The sequence below is a fragment of the Sceloporus occidentalis genome, unplaced genomic scaffold (genome assembly GCF_023333645.1).
Source record: "Sceloporus occidentalis isolate IW3139 unplaced genomic scaffold, rSceOcc1.0.p SCAF_1, whole genome shotgun sequence".
Classification (NCBI taxonomy): domain Eukaryota; kingdom Metazoa; phylum Chordata; class Lepidosauria; order Squamata; family Phrynosomatidae; genus Sceloporus; species Sceloporus occidentalis.
The window spans coordinates 184,857,851-184,876,631 of NW_028316981.1; the positions used below are offsets into that span (position 1 = coordinate 184,857,851).

Here is an 18,781-nt window from a genome sequence, read left to right on the forward strand (position 1 = left end):
CACTCCTGGAGTTTGTTATACAATGGAAAGGAGAAGCCAGGCATAGTCAAACACGCATTCTAGACTTTAGGAATGCTGATTTAGTAAACTTAAAGAAATACTCGGGGTGATCCCATGGTCAAGAATACGAAAAGAGAAGGGAGTTCAAGACAGATGGGAGTTTCTCAAAAAGGAGATACTGAAGGTACAATTTCAAATAGTTCCAATGAGGAAGAAAAATGGGAGATGTCTCAAGAAACCAGGATGGATGACTAAGGAACTTTCAACTGAGCTAAGTTTGAAACGGAACATGTATAAGAAATGGAAAAATGGGGAAATCACCAAAGAGGAATTCAAAGAAATAGCAGGCATGTGTAGGGGTAAAGTCAGAAAAGGTAAGCACAGGATGAACTCAGGCTTGCTAGAGAGGTTAAAAAGAATAAAAAGGGATTTTTTGGATATGTCCGCAGCAAAAGGAAGAAGAAGGAAACGGTAGGGCCACTGCGTGGAAAAGATGGCAAAATGCTAACAGGGGACAGAGAAAAGGCAGAATTATTCAACACCTTCTTTGCCTCAGTCTTCTCAGAAAAGGCAAAGGGTGCTCAACCTGAGGATAATGGAGCAGAGGACAGAATAGGGGAATTTCAGCACAGAATAAGTAGAGATAGTAGAGAAATACCTTGTTAATCTAAATGAATTTAAGTCTCCAGGACCAGATGAACTACATCCAAGGGTACTAAAAGAAGTGGCAAATGTAATATCGGAGCCATTGGCAATAATCTTTGAAAACTCTTGGAAAACAAGAGAAATCCCAGCAGACTGGCGTAGGGCAAACGTTGTCCCCATCTTCAAAAAGGGGGAAAAGAGGATCCCAACAATTATCGTCCAGTTAGTCTGACATCAGTTCTAGGAAAGATTCTGGAGGAGATCATTAAACAGAGAATCTGTGAACATCTAGAAAGCAATGCCACAATCACAAAAAACCAACATGGGTTTCAGAGAAACAAGTCATGCCAGACTAATCTAATCTCTTTTTTTTGATAAAATTACCAGCTTGTTAAATTTTTTCATTTTTATTCATTTATATCCCACCTTTCTCTCAATAATGAGACTCAAGGCAGCTAACAACATATTTAAAAACAATAGCTTAAAACTATACAAAAGCTTCAATTAATAATATAAATATATTTTTAATAAACAATTAAATAATTGATAAAGTTATTAACATTTGAGGAGGGAACAAGCTTGTTTTCTGCTGCTCCAGAGACTAGAACGCGGAGCAATGGATGCAAACTGCAGGAAAAGAGATTCCACCTCAACATTCGGAGGAACTTCCTGACAGTGAGGGCTGTTCGACAGTGGAACAAACTCCCTTGGAGTGTAGTGGAGTCTCCTTCCTTGGAGGTCTTTAAACAGAGGCTGGATGGACATCTGCTGGGGATGCTTTGATTTGGATTTCCTGCATGGCAGAATGGGGCTGGCCTGGATGGCCCTTGCGGTCTCTTCCAACTCTATGATTCTACAATTCTATGAATTTGACCCTTGACTGGAAGAACACCAGTCATCAAAATGAATGTCCTGCCCAAATTAATATTTCTTTTTCGTAATCTGCCCATTGTTACAGATTAAAAAAAAAACATTTAGAGACAGGAACAAAGAATTAAGGAATTTTAGGGGGGGGGGCAGAATTAGATGGAAAACATTAAAAGATTATAAAGAAAGAGGAGGATGTCAACTACCAGATTTAGAGCGATGCCACCAAGCCTGTGCCCTGTTATGGATAGAGGATTGGGTGAAATTTAAAAAACGAAAAGCTACTGGGTTTAGAAAGTGCAAATCTAAGATTATGGGCTGCATGTGTTTCTGTGGTATAATAAAATACAGGTGAATAAAGAATTCAACAATCACATCATAAGAAAGGCATTATTAAAGATTTGGTATCAAATAAAGAGCAAATTTTTATCATAAAATACGTATATGGATCTCAGTCCAGGAAACTCTTTTGGGGAGATGGGAAACAGTTCCACATTGGATAACATATAAAGGACTAATTATCAAAGACAGAAGGTAACAAATAAGACCAAGGGGAGGAATGAGAAGAACAGAAAATTAATGTGCAATGGTTCAGTTATCTCCAAATCAAAAGGAAATTCAATGAAGATTTTGAGGAAAATTCTAATGAGATGGATAAAATATTCTGGTCCCAAGAAAACAAAAAAGTAACTAAATTATACAAACTTCTTTTACCAAGAGATCTAGAGGCTGAATTAGTTCAACCATCAATGATACAATGGACGCAAGATGTGGTATATGGTATAATATTCTGTTAGAGAGATGGGAAAATGCATGGAAAACAACCAATAAATCCACTGCATCAGAAGAGTTAAAAGACAATTTTCTTAAGATGTTTAACAGATGGTATTATATGCCCTGGAAACTAGACAAAATTTAACAAGGATAACAATAAATGTTGGAAGTGTCAGGAAGAAATAGGTATATTATACCACATGTGGTGGACGAGCCCCAAAATAAAGACATTTTGGGTAAGAATACATACAAACATACAAAAAAATGTTCAGCTTACACTTTCCACTCAATCCAGAGATCTACTTTCTCAAGTGCAATACTAAATAAAGAAGATGAGGTTAGATAGTGGAGAATTTTATTATAGCTAGTAACAGCTGCTAGATTAGTTATAGCAAGGAAACAGAAAACAGAAACTATTCTATCTATAGAGGAATGGCTTCAAAAGATTCACAAGATGAGAGAAATGGATATATTAATGCATTTAATAAATAATAAATCAACACAAGAAGTTGAAAATGAATGGAAGCCAATGGTTAAATACTGGACGGGGATATGAGACATAAACTGTAGTTTACTATAACTCACTGTTATAATACAGTAAATACTATAACAATACTATAACTACCAACAATTTGAAATATTCACCAAAAAAGTGATATGGGAGAGTATAAATGTGACATACTATATAGAAGTAATGTAAAATGCTTGTAGACAAATGATAGTAAGTGGATAATAGCTGTAAGTAGCAAAATGCTGTAAGAGGTGCTGTGGCATATATAAGGTCCATCAATAAGAATTTTAAGTTACTAAATCAAATGAGGAGGTGGCAATAGATCGATATAAAAGAATTCATATAGGAATAAGGAGAAGTAATTAAAAAGGTGGGAATGTGATATTTATGTCTAAGATATATGGCTGTGCAATTAATATAATCAATGTAATATGGACTAATATTTTACTTACCTCTAGATTTCATGTTATGTCTATGAGGTAGATACATTATATAATATATGAGGTGAATTATGCTTGTATTTGTAAAACCACCGTAGCGATGGAAGAAACAGAAAGTTGGAGAGAGTGAAAAAGAAAGGAAGAATAGAAAAGAAAGAAAGACAGCTCTCTTTTATGTAATAGACAGTGTTTGTGTTAGAATGAAGTTTCATTTGTATTTCAGTGAATTGTCCCAATATTGAATAAAAATATTAATTAAATACTGTATATATATATATGAACCACATCTATGTGCCTCTCTGTGAGTTCGGTTGCTCACAGGTGTCAGCAGCTGAGTTGATGGTGCAAATGTATTCAAAACAATATTCAAGGCATGCAGAGTTTCATCCTGATTTATCCTAGGTCTGTCCACATTCGTTTATTCACACAGCTGACAATGCAAATCTTTTAGGGAAAAACCAAGGGGAAAAAACCCAGCATCAATTATTCTGGGTTAAGTGGGGGTTTTGGCAGCCCTCCGCCCCAAAATAGAAACTTCATCCGGTGCATTGAAATGCATGTGAACAACAAAGATTCAATGCAGGTTCTACCTGGATTATTTTCACTATCTGAGGCTCCATGCACACTGGAGAAGTGGTACCATTCCCAGAATTCCATAGCCTTGAGCCATGGCAGTTAAAGCAGTTAAACTGGATTATTTCTCCAGTGTGGATGCACTGGGGAATACTTCTTCATAGGGAACTATAGAACACTTACTCATAGGGAAACATATATTCCCCTATGGGCAAGTATCCTCCTATGTTTCTCTAGGGACAAATGTTCTCCTACATTTCCCTATGGGTAAGTATCCCTTGGCATTTTAAAATCATGCAAGCCTGGCTTTATGTGGGCGGGAGGGTTTGTTTTAGATTTTTAGACTGTGTTTTAGCTTTTGCATGTCTTGAATTTTAACTTTGTAGTGTTTTAATTAAAGGTAGGTAAAAAGGTAAAAATATTGTGTATATGTGTGTGTGTATGTAGGTATGTGTGTGTATATATAAATATATATAATATATATCATACACATATATGTATGATATATACACATTTTATATATATATATATATATATATATACACACACACACACTTATATGGAATATATATATATATATATGAATATATATGTGTGTGTGTGTATATATATATATATATATATAGTGTTTTAATTAGGTTACTTTAATTGTTTTTAATTGTTTTTGTTTTAATGTGCTTGTATATTGTGAGCCGCCTTGGGTCCCTTTTTGGGGGAGAAAGGTGGCATAAAAATAAATTATCATTAATAATAATAACAACCACATTTATTTATTTATTTATTTATTTACCCATGGGCCAGTGTCTCCCTCTGGGCAAGCCCTGCCGGTCCCTCCCTGGGAGTCCAGTGGTGAGCAGCTGAGGAGGAGGCAGGAAGGCAGGCGCAGGTGGGGCAGGAAGGCAGGCAGGGAGAGCCCCAGGCTGTCTCCCTCCCTCCCTCCCTCCCTCTCCAGGGCTCCTCCTCCTCCTCCTCCCCCCTTGCCTCCTTCTTCTGCCCAGGAGGAGGCATCCCCAGAGGTCCTCCCTCTGGAGCAGCAGGACTCAGGACGCCTGGCTCCCTCTCTCTCGGAGTGTGTTGCACTTTGTCCTCCCTCTGGCCCCCTTCTCCTCCTCCTCCTCCTGGGGAGGACACCTGGCAGCTTCTCCTTCCCCAGGACCTGTCCTCCTCCCTTGCTGCAACCTCCCTGCTCCAGCCTGCCTCCATTTTGAGCAGGAGAAGGAGGAGGAGGACGCAGAAGAAGAAGAAGAAGAAGCCTGCTGAGGAGGAGTGTTTGGAGCTGATCTGGGCCCCTGTCCTCCCTTTTCCGGGACTGCCCTCCATTTGGCAGTGCCTTGGCTCCTCTTCCTCAGAAGAAGACCCTTTCCCCCAAGCCTCCTCTTCTTGCCTGGCTCTTCTGGGACCCCCAACCAGCCCCACTTTCTTCTCTCTCTAGGACAGCCTTGGCCCTGGTCTGCCCCCCTCGGAAGAAGGTAGGTACCTCGGTTCCCCCCCCCCCCTTTTTTTTTTTTTTTTTGGAAACCTGGGTGGAATATTGAAACCTTTCTTTAAATATAATATGGGGTTCAGTTTTGTGCCCCATTGAATAGAAAATGGAGTTTTGCTTTCTTTCTATCTTTTGCTGGAAGCTCAGTGTGATCAGGCGTCCTCCTTTTCCAGGATCTGTCCTCCATTTCCCCCATCTTCCCAGGAGGAATTTCAGAATGTCCTCCCTTTTGAGAAGGACCAAGAAGCCCATTCAGGGTGACCAGGGGTCCTCCTTTTCCAGGAGCAGCCCTCCATTTCCCCCTTCTGTCCAAGAGGAGTTTCAAAATGTCCTCCCTTTTGAGAAGGATTAAGAAACCCATTCAGGGTGACCAAGGGTCCTCCTTTTCCAGGACAGGTCCTCTGTGCCCACCTTCTGTCCAGGAGGAATTCTAAAGGGTCCTCCATTTTGAGCTATGACCATGAAGCTTTGGCTTATCTTTATAGGAGTGGTTTTGGTTGGTCATGTCCTCCATTTTTCTCAAGTGCCCTACATTTCGCCCTGTCCTCCTTTGTGGTTAGGACGTCCGGTCACTCTGGATAAGCAGACACCCAGCCTCTATCATCCAAATCTGAGGAGGCAGTGGGTCTTCTGCCCCCAACTGAAGTGTGGGAACCAAATCTGACTTTTCCCCTTTCTGTACTTATGAAAACATGAGTTTTCGGCTGCCAGATCCAGGGCATTGCCCAAAGGAATGTGCGCAAGAATGTGTCCTGAACATGTTAATCTTCTCAGCTTGCAGGAATCGGAGGGAAAGAAGGGACAGAACCAAATGTGGAAGCATGCTTTCTGTCCTGTAGGAAAATGTTCTTTATATGGTACTGCCAGTTTGCATGATAATTGGTTGATATTGTGCTTGTGTGCCTTCAGGTCTTTCCCGACTTACTGCGACCCTATCATTGGGGTTTTCTTGGCAAGAGTTTCTTTGGAGGGGGTTTGCCATCGCCTTCCCCTGAGGCTGAGAGAGTGTGACTTGGCTAAGGTCACCCAGTGAGTTTCATGGCTGAGCAGGGATCCAAAACCTGGTCTCAGAGTCATAGTACAACACTCAAACCACTATGCTATGCTGGCTCTCATATATATATAGGTTCTCCACATTTGCGGCTTTAAGAATCTCCAGGTCCTCCAGCACAACTCTGCCAGAAGTTGATCATAGAGATGCCCTGGAGGACCTAGAGTTACTAGACAAAACACTTCTCTAGGCATTTGTGGGTCCTCCAATGTAATTCTGTGGTCAACTTCTGGCAGATGTTGACCATAGAGTTGCACTGGAGGACCTAGAGACTCCCAAAGAGCTGTTCTCTAAAAAAAATCAGTGGTTTTTTATTTACATCTTTCCTACTTTCACAGGAGTCTTGTGTCCCTAACCTCAGAGAATGTGGAAGGCCTACTGTATAATATAATATAATGTATGATAATATGTACATTAATGTAAGCTAAATATCCCTTTTACGAGCTAAGAAGCATAAGATATAAATGGAGGTTGTGGTGACATTCCTAAGTGTGGTCTTTCTTTATGAAGCAGTTGGAGAATGAATGAAAGTACGCAATGCACACACATACACCTGTGCATGTATTGTATATTGAAATGGTTTTATTTGTAAGCCGCTTTGATTGTTTGCTAACAGAAAAGCGGGATACAAATAAATTATTATTATTATTATTATTATTATTATTACACTGAACACACAATTCTTGCTTTCCACTATGAAAGCTGTTTGCTGATCATTTCCTTCTGCCCTTGCTCCAACTAACTTTCTGATCTGGGAGAATGGCTGGTGGCAAATGAGAAGGAAAAATGGCTCCTACAGCATTTTGTATGGATTCAGTGGCAGATCGCATGTTGATCCACAGGTCTGCTATTGTTGCATCTAATTTTACATTTAGAAATGGGCTGCATCTGCACTGCAGGAATAATGTGATTTGACGTCATTTTAACTGCTGTGGCTACATCCTACGAAATCATGGGATTTGTAGTGGCACCACAGCTCTTTGACAGAGAAGGCTAAAAATCTCATAAAACTACAAACCCCAGAATCCACAGCGTTGCAGTGCAGATTCAGCCCTGCTTGCACAGTCATGTCAGTAGTGGATTGGGAGCCAGCGTGGTATTGCGTGTTAAAGTGGACTTGGGTAGAGATGTGATGGATTTGGGGGGGGGGGGGTAATACAGAGTGGGAAACGCTTCCCAAGCCCAGAGAAAAAAAATTAAAAATGGATGATGGGATATGTCAGTATATGCCAACAGATATGGAAAACAAATGGATTATGGAATATGTTAACAGATAAGGAAAACAAAACAATGGTCAACAGATTGGAAACAGTCAATATGCGCCCCATCCACAAAAAAGGAGACAGAAGAGACTGCAGCAACTATAGGACCATAGCCCTGACCTGCCACACAAGCAAAATTATGCTCAAAATTCCCCAACATAGACTCGAACCATGCATGGAGAGAGAAATCCCAGAGGTCCAAGTGGGTTTCAGGAAAGAAAGAGGCACTAGACACCACATTGCAAACATACAGTGGGTAATGGAGCACACCAAGGAGTTGCAAAAGAAAATCAGCATGTGCTTTATAGACTATTGCAAATCCTTTGACTGCATAGCTCATGTATGGTTATGGCATGCCCTTAAAGACATGGGAGTGGCAGGCAATACATCTGATAATCCTAATGAAAAATCTGTACTCATCAGATTTTCTTTGATGAGAGAGAAATCTGTCAGAACACAACACAGAGAAACAGAATGGTTTCCAGTTGGCAAAGGGGTCATGCAAGGCTATATTCTTTCACCCTGTCTGCAGAACCTATTACATATGAAAAATAGGCTTCAACACAGAAGGAGGAGGAGTGAAAATAGGAGGAAGGAATATCAACAGTCTAAGGTATGCAGATGACATAATACTAGTAGTAGAAAACATCACAGACCTAGAGTAACTACTAAGGAAGATCAAGGAGGAAAGCTCAATGGCACGCTTATTGTTGAACATAAACAAAACAAAGATAATCATCACTGAGAATTTACACAAATTCAGCCTAGACAATGAGGAAATAGAAACAGTAAAAGAGGTCTCATACCTAGGTTCAAACGATTGGAGCAAGGACTGCAGTCAAAAAATCATAGGAAGATTAAGAATGAGGAGGGCAGCTATGAAAGAACGAGAAAAAATCCTAAAATCGTACAAGCCATTGTATTCCCTACTACCATGTATGGATGCAAGAGCTGGACATTTAAAAAAGTGGATAGGAAGAAAATCAATTCATTCGAAATGTAGTGCTGAAGAAGAGTGCTGAGCATCTTGTGGACAACCAAGAAGTCAAACAAATGAGTCCTAGAACAGATCAAACCAGAAATCTCTCTGGAAGCCAATATGACTAGACTAAAGCTGTTGTACTTTGGCTACATCAAGAGAAAGCAGGACTCATTGGAGAAAACAATAATGGTAGGAAAGGTGAAGCAGAAAGAGAGGAAGGCCAAATGCTAGATGGATGGACTCTATAAAAGAGGTCATGGGTATGCATTTGCAGGAACTGTGCAGAGCAGTGGAAGCTAGGGAATCTTGGGGATGTCTCATGTATAGGGTTGTCATGGGGTGAGACCAACTCAAGGGTGGATAACAACAATGGAAAACTTTAGTTTGGAATCATGAATAAAATATTTAAGGCAAGGTATTAATATAACAACAACAACAACACCAATTTATTTTGGCCATTGACCAGTATATAAATAAGTACAATCATTAAAACAAGGAGCAAGGTTAATCTCTTCCATGACTATTAACAATTTGACGGTGTATCTTACGCATAAAACTTTGCTACTTTAAGTATAACAGTTTGGTTCTTACTATCCAACAGATAGCATAAAAAAGAACATCTGTCTGGGAAATTTAATTAGAAGGGGGAGGTAATCAGCTGGTGGTGAATATCCTTATAAAATTGACAACACAAAAGTACATGAGCTGTAGTTTCTATAGCACCAGTATCACAAGGACAGAACTGGAGGTCATAGGGAATTTTCCCATATTTCCTTTCCAGTACTGTTGTTGGGAAAACATTGAATTGAGCTAATGATAAAGGTCTCTTAAATTTAGGGACTGTAATATAGGTATGTAGCCAGATTAGAAGCCAGCATTTGATTGTTTGCAAATGTGTAATTGGAAAAGGTAGCAGGTATCTGACCTTCTATATCTAGAATCCTTTGCCTTTCAAATGATTTTGCTTGATCTAGTCCAAACTAAGAATGGTGTCTCTGGAAAATCCCTATAGGCTCAGTTTCTCATGGATAGCTGTTTTCCAAGAGGATATGTATATTTACTGTTGTTGTGATCTTTCAAGTTATTTCTGACTTATGGCGACCCCAAGGCAAACCTCTCCTAGGTTTTTCTTGACATGTTTCTCCAGAACTTTGCCTATGCCATCCTCTGAAGTTGAATGAATGTGACCCAGTGGGTTCACATAGCTGAACTGGGATCCAAACCATGTTCTCCAGGGTCATAGTCCAACAGTCAAAACCACTCTGCCACACTAGCTCTCTGGCTTCACTAAATACCGTGTAGCAAGTCACCTCATTGTAATTCCATCAGTTCCCTTTATGGCATTTAAAAAAAAATCTGCCTGGTGTTGCACAGGATTAGAGGAGACAAAATACTTTCTCTTGTTTTATAAATGTTTGTACAGTGTATTTGCTTTTGAATACCAGGGGTTTGTTTTTGAGCGCACATAAAATGTATGGGATGCAAAAATGTTACTCGCCACCAGCTATGCCTAGTTGCATGGATGTATCTGGCAACTTCTTGCATAGTTGCTGTCCTCCTAAGAATCCACCCAAAATGCCATGACATTTGATTCAGAATGAGGAGTGGCTCTAGGGTTTTTCAGAGGAAGCTGAGAGCTGAATCTGTGTTAAGTTGTCAGTGTGGGACTGGGAGTGTGATTCAGATCAGTTGAGTGACAGGGTGTGTGTCAGGAAGTTTACTCAGTTTGCTTCCCTCAGAACAATGTCTGGACTTAGTCCTGGAGGGACTGAGTTCATACAAAATTGAGGAAGTATCCTTTTTCCCCTTTTTGGTTGCTGCAGATGCTTTGTCATGTATTAAGTATTATTCATGGTGATGTAAAAAAATAACCCTTCTTCTGCTGTGTCTGATATGTAATCGTGAGGTTGTGGTTTTCCCTGTAACTGGTTCTATCCAGATGAGCTAGCTGCATTCTGGAGGATGGGGATGATAATAAGAGATACCAGAATCCAAGATGAAGTGAGTGTGATGAGTCTGACATTGAAATATGAAGACAAATAAATGAGGATCCATTGCCTCTGGGAAAAGAAAATAACTGGTTCCAGCAGTGGAATGTGCTCTTGGAGCAATTCCAGATGAACTGGCAAAACATCTGAATTAAATTGTTATAAATAAGATCACATTAGCACATTTGCATAACATGACACTACCTCGAACATGCCACATTATATGATGATACCTTAGCGATCTCTTAGGTTCTTTGATAGTATCTGAATCATTGGTGTTACAAAATACCAGTCAATAATATCAGGTAGAATGTGAAACTAAGAATAGAAACCACTACCATCGCTATCAGATGCTGCTCTTTTCCTGAAGATATCAGAATCTATAATTTGATACAGAAAGACAACAGAGGAATTAGAAAGAAATAGAAATGGATCAAGTGGAAACTCACTGGGTGACTTGGGTAAGTCACAGTCTCTCAACCTTAGAGGAAGATAGAGGCAAACTCTCTCTGAACATATCTTGTCAAGAAAAAAAAATGTTTGCCTTAGGATCACCATAAGTTGGAAATGACTTGAAGGCACACAACAACAAAGGGGAGAAATTTTTTTCAGTTATACAGTCAGCTTTCTGTATCCACAGATTCTGCATCCATGGATTCAGCCATCCACAGCTTGAAAATACTGAGGCTTAGTTGCAGTAGTTATGGAGCTAAGAGTTTGTGACCAAGGCTTAATGTAAAAGTGTGCTCTCAGGAAGGATTTGGAAGAAGCAAGGCAAGTGGTCTTGAAGGTTTTTGTGAGAAGCAGTGGCAGATGTAAGGGACAAGGAAGAGAGAAGATGGTAAAATTATTTGAGGAAGCTGAATGCTTTTGTTAGCTGAAGGTGTATGAGCTGTGGGCCAGAACTCATAGGCAAGAAAGGCTGTGTGTTGGTATGAGGTTGAATAGGAGAGAATTTATTTGCTTTTATCACAGGGGGACAACTGTGGTTGCCTTGGGGTTAGTTTTCTGCCAGGCAGGGAGCATAAAACCACCAATAAATGAAAGAAAAAACTGGAAGTGGCTTGAAGTTTAACACATTGTAGGCTCCTTAGAGCACTGTTTCATGGAAAGAAAGAAAGAAAGAAAGAAAGACTCTACCAGTAGTTTTTAATGCTGAACTGTGCAAAGAAGTGGGGGTGGGGATTTTAATATATTTAAAGGTGAAATGCCGTTCTGGAAAATTTACAGGAGAAGCAATTTGCTGGCCCTTTTTGGCAGAAAATTCTAGGGAGTTTGGAGGGATCAAGGACCACAAAAACAGCCCCAGTGGAGGGCTCACTTTTCCCATCCTCTGCAAACTAGGTCTTTCTGAAATGAATGGAGTCAAATGCTCTGCTGGTGAAAAAAGAAGGGTTGTTTTCTTTTGAAATTTGTTAGGGCTGGATCTCCCTCCTTTCTCTGTCTGAAGTTTTGTTGCAACTGGTGCATGAAGGTTTGACAGCTTTCTCTGTCTGAGGATCTGAGTTGCTATTTCAGGATAGGGAAGGACTGGCAGGAATATTTGACAGCTTGCCTTTGGATATATTCAAGTTTACAAGATGTACTTTAAGAACATTTATTACGGTGATGTAATATACCTTTTAAATGAGCAGAGGTTTTAAAAGCTGCTCTGGACAAAGTGCATGTGGCCCGATTTGAACACACACACATACTTTCATTCTCTTTCTTCAGTGTCACCACTCTCAAGAAAGGTGTTGCAGCTAAAGATTGTTGTAGTGTGCCTTCAAGTCCCAACCTATGGTGGCCCTAAGGTGAAACTATCATGGGGGTTTCTTGTCAAGATTTGTTTAGAGGAAGTTTGCCATGGACTTCTCCTGAGTCTGAGAGCATGTGACCTGCCCAAGAGTTGCATGGCCAAGCTGGAAATCAAACCCAGGTCTCCACTGTCATACTCCAACACTCCTTGCAGCTGAAGGCCTTCCACATAAGTGGCCTTCCAGCAAACACTTGCCCCTTCTAAAATGGCTATTGTTGTTTGATTTCAAGTAGTTTTTGACTTATGAAAACTCTGAGGTAACTCTATCATGGGGGTTTCTTGGCAAGATTTGTTCAGAGCGGATTTGCCTTGCCTTTTTCTGAGGCTGAATGAGTGACTTGCTGAAGGTCACCCAGTGGGTTTCCATGGCTGAGTGGGAATTTGAACCCTGACCTGCAGAGTATAGCCTCAAACCACTACACCATGCTGGTTCTCTGAAATGCTTGCTGCTAGTTGGAATAAGGAGTAAAATTCAATAAGAAAGGGGTGGGTGGGGGTGGCTGAGCAATCTCCAGCAAGGAACATTTCCTGTCCTATTGTATGGCTCATTCCATTTCTCTGTGTGTTGATTCCAGCTATCGGGGTGAATATCAGGAGCCTGGCAGCTAGGAAGTTTATATTATGTGAGTTTGTGCATGAAGGGTGCATGTCAAAGATATAGCTGAGTTAGGGGCAAAACAGACCGGCATAAAAAACTGGCTTCCGGGCATCTTGGGAGCATGGCATACAGATGACACACTCCCCCAAGACACTGGCTTCAAGCCAGGCAGCTGCCCACACATAGGCTGGCTTATGGGCATTCCAGCAAGGTGGTATTTACACACCACATGCCACCAGAGCACCTTAAAGCCAGCTTCCTGCCATGGCAGAGCAGAAAGCCAACTTTTTGCTGTTTGCCGCTCCTTTTTCAGCCAGCAAAAAGGCAGATTGGGGCTGCAATGTGAGGTTGCCACAGGGGTAGTCTGTTTTGCCCATTAGTCTGTTTCAGAATACAGTGGACTCTTGTTATACGCTGGGGTTTTGGTTCCAGGATCCTCTGTGGATAACAAAATCTGTGGATGCTCAAGTCCCACTAAATATAATGACATTGCACAATGGTGTCCCTTATAACAAATGGAAAATTAAGGTTTGATATTCGATTTTTTAAAAACATTTTCAAACCATGGATGCTTGAATCCATGTGAGCCAACTGTATAATGGAATAGGGGATGGGGAAGTAAAGGAATCAAGCAGCACCTTTGAGGCTATTTTATTGTGAGCTTTGTGGATGTCAGTCTGCTTCTTGAGATGCACTTGCAGAGATGTAAGTACAGTCACACATATACTGAAATTGCTGGGTTTTGGTGGGGTCAGAGACCAACAGGATACAGAAAGATGGAACCTGTGACTCAGGTTGTGTCTCTCAAAGAGTTATGTGCAGTGATGATACATACATTTCTCTCCAACAGTTGGTCTGTAGTCCTGAGATGTGATACTTAGATCAAGGCTAAGGAAGTACTTAAAGCAATACTGAAGAAGTGCTGAAATAATTATTAAGGCTACTTGTGCAATATCTGACGCAATGCTCAAAAAAAGTGTGAAAAGTCAGTTCTCTGAGCCTGGGAAATGGTTTGGAGGAGGTTCCTTATGTACATACGCAGTTGTGAAGACCCAGATATTAATATTTGTAGTATCCCAGGAAACCATTATTTCTGTTCATTCCTCTGGTAGCGGATAGTCATTTGTCAATGTACTACTATTCACCTCTTTCTCTTTCTAATCCTCTCTTGAAATGTGTGAATAGCTACTTAAAGGTCATTGATTATATGTCCAGGAAGTTTGGAGCATGGTCATTTCTAACATCAAACTTGTGTCCATTTATTCTCTTTTATAGAGACTGGCCAATGTAGTGTGTATTGCTGACAAAGGATGGTATTAGGGGATGAGCAGCTAAGTTTACCCCTGATGTTGTGAGTCATGTTATTAGGACCATAGTGTTGGTGGCAGGGTATATGTAGGGACAGAGTTGGCATATGGGTTTGTGCCGGGGTCTTGTCCCTGTATCACCATCCATGGTGTGTGTCCTGTTGTTAAGTGAGTAACTGTTTGAGCTTGGAGGGCTGTCTGTAAGCAAGTAAAGGCCTGCTGTACGGTACCTGCAAGAGGGCTGTCCTTCATATCAGTGACAAGAATCTTGACCAACTTTCTTTTTATATTAGATCATGCTACAAAAGCTGGAAGCACCATATTTTCTATTTTATCTTTCCTTTTTTTGTTAGCAAGGAAGAGGTACATGCAGACACGTATACACACTGTACTCAAGTTCATTTGAGCCTGTTATCTTCTCAAAAACATTCCATCATGATGCCCCAGATGTGTGTGTTTAGCTTGGCTGGAGGCCTGTTTTGCTGGATCAGATCAGTTCAAAGAGATCTGTATGAAGAGCATTCCCATATTCCACTGGAGGAAATGTTTTTGTACTCCAGACTTCTGTAAACAGTTGAGACCTTGCCAACTCCCTGAAACAGCATCTAAACAAACATGTAATAGCTTTCTTCTGGGGGGGGGAGTCCAAACCGAAGTTCTGCTTTTTTCCCCTGACACATCTTTGTGACATCCATTTCCTCTTCCATTGACCCTTTCCATTGCCTTTGCTGTCCTTTTAAAAGGAAGTACTCTCTGCAGGCTGAGAAATGCAAGAGCAAAAGCAGTTGGGCGGCTGCTGGAAAGAGGACCATTCTGTGCAAAAATTTGTACCAGGAGTTCAAATGCTGGGAGGAAGGTATGTACTGTAATGCCTTCTGCTCATTTATTTTAAACACTTAATTTCCCCCAAGGGAAAAAAAAGTCCTGATATCTTCTGCCTTGTTTAATCAGAGATGTATAGAAATGGTTGGAATATGGCTTTTTTCCTGGGTTCAATTTTCCATGCCAAATCTCATTATTTCTCTGGGCTTCTTCACCCGACAAAAGAATCAAGCAGAATGGGGGGGGGGGGGGAGGGGGGAACATCTTATTTTGGATTTGTTGTTGTTGTTAGTTGTCCTTGAGTCCACCTCAACTCATGGCGACCCTGTGGATGAGACTTCTCCAAGACCCCCTGTCTTCCATTGCTCTGCTCATGTCCTGCAGGCGGAGGCCTGTGGACGCTCTGATTGAGTCCATCCATCTGACATGCAATCTCCATCTCTTTCTGCTGCATTCTACCTTTCCTAGCCTTATTATCCTTTCTAATGATTCAGGCCTTCTCGTGATGTGGTCAAAATACAACAGCCTCAGTTTCATCATCCTGGCTTCCAGGGAGAATATGGGTTTGATCTGTTCAACAACCCATTTGTTTGTTTTCTTGGCCATCCATGGTATCCTCAACACTCTTCTCCAGCATCACATCTCAAATAAGTATATTTTCTTTCTGTCAGCTTTCTTCACTGTCCAGCTCCTACATCCAGACATGGCAATGGCTTGGAAGATCCTCTTTGCTCTTTAGGATCTTGTCATAGCTGCCCTTCCCAATCCTAGCCTTTTCTATTTTTCTCAGCTGCACTCTCCATTCTGGTTAATATTTTATCCATGGGATAGGGACTTGGATTATTTCCATTTTCTCATTATCTAGGATGAATTCTTGTAAATCTTCCATTGCCATTATTTTTGTTTTCTTAATGTTCAACATCACTTTCCTTCTCCACCCACTTCTATAATTGCTCTAGGTCTTGGTTGGTTTCTGCTACTAGGTTTGTGTCATGTGCATGTCATAGGTTGTTAATGTTCTACTTCCACTCTTCACTTCTCCTGCCTCTGAATCTTAACCTGTTCTCCATATGATGCTTTCAGCATACAGGTTGAATAAATAGGGTGATAGTATGCAACCTTGCCTGACCCCTTTTCCGATTAGGCACCATTCTGTTTCTGCATACTCAGTTCTGATAGCAGCCTCTTGTCCTGAGTACAGATTACACATCAAGACAGTCAAATGTACTGATACTCCCATTTCTTTGAGAGAATTCCATAGTTTTTTGTGGTCTGTGAAGTCAAAGGCTTTCCTGTAGTCAATAGAGCATATGCAGATTTTCTTATGGAATTCCCTGGTGTACTCCATTACCAGTTCCTATAAATCCCAGGAGTTGTCACCCCTACTTTTCAAAGTAATTTTTACAAGTTGTTAAAGTGAGGCATGCTCTCTAGAAACGATATCAAGGACATATTCTGTCTAGAATCAATATCAAGGGAAACCAGTTCTGTGAGTTTGCTCTAAAACACATTGCAGAAATAATCCAGGTTGAGACTGCTCAATGCTAGGGAATTCTGGGAACTGTAGTTTTGAGAGACATTTAGCTTTCTCTGTCAGAGAGCTCTGGTACCACAATAAACTACAATTCCCAGGATTTGCTAGCACTGATCCAGGGCAGTTAAAGTGATCACAAACTGGATTATAAATGCAGTATGTTTTGGACCTAAGTCTTAGAAGCCATCTTTATTTGGTCTGATTAGTGATCTGTGTGTGTCTTCTTGTAAAGGCCCAGAAAAGTATGGGAGTAAACTGTTTTTTTCCCCCACTTCTTTTATTTTTTGGAAACATTGAAAAATGGATTATGGAATATATTATTTTCTAATGATAAATCAAATGTTTAAAACAAGTCATCTTGTAAAAGTAAACTGAGGATCAGATAATTCCAATTCTTCATCTTGGTTATTGAGAATGAATACTTTATGTCTGCCTGATACTATGGAGACTAAAAGAGACAAAATAGTTTTCTTTGTTTTTGCTAATGTTGATGGTTTCTTCTGTTTTTATTGTGGTTTTTTTTTGGTGTGGTTCTCATCAACAGGAAAAACCAATTTATAGTTCAAGTGTTCTGTTCAAGATTGTGTCGCTTCATTTGTAACTAAAAACTAAAAAAACCCTAAATTCCAGTTGTAACTACTGTGTGAATAAACTGCACCGTTTAAAAACCTTTTTACCTTTTTAATAAAAATTGCACATTTAATATTCCAAACATGAAAATTTTAGGCCACACCAATTTATAGTTGTTATTGTGCGCCTTCAAGTCCTTTCCAGGTTATGACAACCCAAAGGCAAACCTTTCACAGGGGTTTCTTGGCAAGATTTGTTCAGAGCTGCTTTGTCTTTGCCTTCTTCTGAAGCTGAGAGAATGTGATATGCCCAAGGTAACCCAGTGGGTTCCCGTGGCTGAGTGGTGATTTGAACCCAGTTCTCCTGGTCCAACGCTCAAACCACTGCACCACACTTGCTCTCTTAGGTATAATATATTTCATATTCCTAAAGTAACTAAGGGCCCGTACACACAGGCCAAAATAAAGCTGCTTCTGGTCACTTTGGAGGTATGCTGTTTAAATGATGCATGCGTCCTAAGAGGCCAGAAGCTGTGCCAAAGCTATGCTCCAGTCCTAAGAACTGGAGCATAGCTTTGATGCAGCTTCTGGCCTCTTAATATGTGTGTGTCATTTAAACAGCATACCTCTAAAGCAGGGGTAGGCAACCCTTTTGAGCCGGGGGCCAGGTTGCTGTCCCTCAGACAACTGGGGGGCCAAAGCCAAAAAATAAATAATTAAATAATTTTTTAAAATTTTAAATAAATAAATAAACCAGGACAAATGTAGGGCAAACTTTTCAAATGGTGGACACTTTTTTTAAAAAGTGGAGGACACATGAAAAAATTTGCTGATTTTTTTAAAAATGTTAATATAAATGCATGTTTTTGAGGCTTCTATAGACAATTGCCCCTGCGCGCGAATGGCCAAAGGCCCCGGCGGCAATCGGCGGCAGGACCGGGCTGGGGCCGGTCCCAAGGCCTCGCCGGGCCGCATCCGGCCCGCGGGCCGCAGGTTGCCTACCCCTGCTCTAAAGGGACCCGAAGCAGCTTTATTTTGGCCTGTCTGTACGGGCTCATAGTGACTTTAAGTTTATAAAGAGCATCATATTGTATTTTTTCCAGTTTTGACAAAACATTCTGTTCCGCCCACCAACTCCTCCCCCTCGGAAACCAAACTTTAGTTTCAAAATTTCCAGAAATTTTACATCTCTAATCTTTTCACAAACCTCTCTCAGTGGAGTTGCTTCCCAGCTTAAACCATGGATGTGATGTGTTTAATATGCACAAGTGGCACTTTGTAAACCAAAAGTACAGGGCATGCTTGAAAGAAAACTGAAGGTGAAATCTGATAGGAAGGCAATTAGCATGCAAAAGGCAGAAAGGGAGAACTGGACTCGTTCCACAGGCCAAAGCAAAAACATGCTGGATCCTGTTTTAAGGTACATCTTAAGATCAGTATTTGAGCAGGATGGTAGAATAACACCAAGAATGTGGCTGGAATTGGTAGTGCATTTTTCTTTGTAGAAGTATAAAGAAACATTGTTAACAATATATTTCTTTGCAGGTGTGCTCAGACAGTTATCCTGCTAAATACCA

At 40.6% G+C, this 18,781-nt stretch overlaps 1 protein-coding gene across 2 annotated transcripts in view; it reads left to right on the forward strand.

The window, feature by feature from the left end:
* Positions 1–4,913: 4,913 nt before the first annotated feature.
* The window catches only part of SH2D3A (SH2 domain containing 3A), a 40,147-nt gene continuing 26,279 nt past the window's right edge, over positions 4,914–18,781 (forward strand). Inside the window, exon 1 of one of the 2 annotated variants that reach the window (XM_089486325.1) lies at positions 4,914–5,279. The gene's annotated coding sequence lies outside the window, so the exon portion shown is untranslated. Of the gene's footprint in view, positions 5,280–15,093; positions 15,136–18,781 lie in introns of those variants that run through there. The other variant, XM_089486332.1, reaches the window with a different exon arrangement.